This window comes from Theobroma umbraticum, unplaced genomic scaffold (assembly GCF_002168275.2).
Source record: "Theobroma umbraticum cultivar Fairchild unplaced genomic scaffold, ASM216827v3 scaffold_86.0, whole genome shotgun sequence".
Taxonomy (NCBI): domain Eukaryota; kingdom Viridiplantae; phylum Streptophyta; class Magnoliopsida; order Malvales; family Malvaceae; genus Theobroma; species Theobroma umbraticum.
Window position 1 is genome coordinate 5,754,169 of NW_018397263.1, and position 2,605 is coordinate 5,756,773.

The following is a 2,605-nucleotide window of genomic DNA, read 5'->3' on the forward strand; positions in this document are numbered from 1 at the left end:
GTTAGGGCTTGTTTGGATTTTTTGAAATTATATTAAATATGTGTATTACACCTATTTTTTTTTCTCTAATCTCATACTTTTCTCTTCAATTATTTACTTTATATTTAATTATTTAATTTAATAATAAATACATATATATTCCATTCAAAAAATCAAATATAAATTTCTCTTTTTTCCAATAAATAAAAAATATTTTATGGATATAAACCCTAATTCATATATTAACTTATCAGCTCAAATTTTACTTAAATCAATAAATATGTAGTCCCTACAATGGATGCATCCAATCTAACAATAAGTTGTGATGGTTGGATTGATGAAATAATTTTATATACAAAATGTGGTGTTTCAAATTATGAAAATAAGGGATTTAAATTAAATTCTGAAAATATTATGTGCAATTTACTCAAAGGATAGAATTAAGCAAAATAATTATTTCCTTTTAACATTCAATATTGAAATTATAAAAAAAAAACTAAAAATAAGGGCAAACAGGGAATTCAGTTGCCACTGGGATGAAATGACCGTACAGAGGTCACGTGACCAATTCGGCACACGCCTAGCGAGTCAGGGCCGTATTGCTCGGCTGCCCTCTCCCTCCACTCCTCAGCCGTTTTGGCTATGTGCTTTTAATCCATATCTTCCCCCACTCCGTCTCCCAACAACCGTGTAGCCCACTCCCCACCTTAAATAAACACGTGTCCATATTGACACGTGCCTTACTTGGTGCAGGCTAGTAGATGATTTTGCGTACGTGCGAGCGAAAATCGTGGAAAGGCTGAAATCTGCCCAGGGAGAAAATCGAAGCAGTGGGTGTTGATCTGCACTACAGATATCTGTCCGTCGTTTTCAGTTACACGTGTCGACTTACCATTCACTGGAGAGGCGCTGAGTTACGGTGCGAGTGCTTCTATTTTTGCTAAGCTTGAGGGTGGGGCCTTTACATAGAAATGGAAATTATACGGTAGAAACTTGAGAAAGGAAAGCTTCAGCGGCTTGGGCGGCTTTTGGGCTTGCCCGCTTGGGTTTCACGCTGGAATTCAAGATTTTTCTTTTCTCATTCGAAAAATAAATTAATAGTAGTACTAGTTACACAATGAAAAGTAAAATAATGGTACTATAATATATTATAGTACAATTATTTCCAATTTTATGTAAATTTTTGTCTTTTATTAATTTTAATTACTTTGTATTATGTTCAAGATTATGGTATTTGGATAAAAATACTTATAGTGATAGGATGCTTATGAAATAATTAAATAAAAATAATTAATAAAGCTTTATTGGGGAAAAATATAATAAATAAACTTAAAAATATATAATGATACTTATTATAAGCATGATATTTAAAAAATTTTTCTAAATTATTTTAAAAAATTTAAATAAATTTTTATTTTTTATTGTGTTCAATCTCATCTTTATATTTTTATTTTGAGCTAAATAAGTTTTTATGTTTTATTTTAAATCAAATAAGTCGTTATAACTAATAATTAATTTAATCAAAATATCACTTGTCATTCTATTCGATATGATACTAACGTGATATATTAACATGTCATAATAAATAATAATGTGGTATATTGATATAGTATAATGACATGGTTATATGACACTTTCATGCTGCACATCAATGTCATATTATTATAAAATAATAAATGATATTTTGAATAATTACAATTAATCAACTATTAACTATAAGGGCTTATTTTACTTAAAATGAAAATACAAGAACTTGATTAAATATTATAAAAGAATAATAACTTATTTGAATATTTTTAAATAATTCATAAATTTTTTTAGAACTTTATGCCTTTATTATTTTATTATTTTGTAGGATCCATTGCAAAAGAAATGGATAATAACATTTTCCAAGTAGAATTAATAAGAAAGGAGAGAAGATAGATGGAAAATATTTTACGTCATTCTTAAATGTAAGGCATTTTACATTGATTATTATCATATTTTTCATTGATCTGTAAAATATTTTATATTCTTAAAAATTTTCTTCCCTTCAAACAAGAGAAAAAGATTAAAAATTATTTTTGAAAAAACATTTCAATCTTACCAAATGCAACTTAAATATAAATAGTTTTTCACAATGAAAATATATCAAAAAGAGGTAGCTACAAAAAAGAATGGTTGAATTTATTATAGCATGTTTCACTATTTAAAGATAAGGAAAAGTAGAAGTGTATAATCTAAAAGTATAATGAATCTTACCTACATATTCCCTCTATACGGGACATGTGTCCTTAGTATTTTAACATGTTCAAAGGGTATTCCAAGCTTTTAGACATGAACCCAATATAGTTTGATAATTTAGACAAAAAGTTAAGGGTATTTTCGAGTTTTTTTCAACACAATGGTGTTTTTGGGGTTTTGCACTTCTCCTTTCTTTGGAAGCTTCTGTTCTCGTCTTCTCCCTTTGTTTTCTTGATCTTTTCTTCATTTTCCCCTCTCTTTTCAACTATTCTTTAGAGACTTCTGGAGCATGTTCTCTTCTTCTACTTTCTTCCTAATCTACCCTCCCTTCTCATTGATGGACTCTGTAATTTTGGTTCTTCAACATATTGCTTGGGTTTTGGAAAGTGAGTACCTGAGAAAC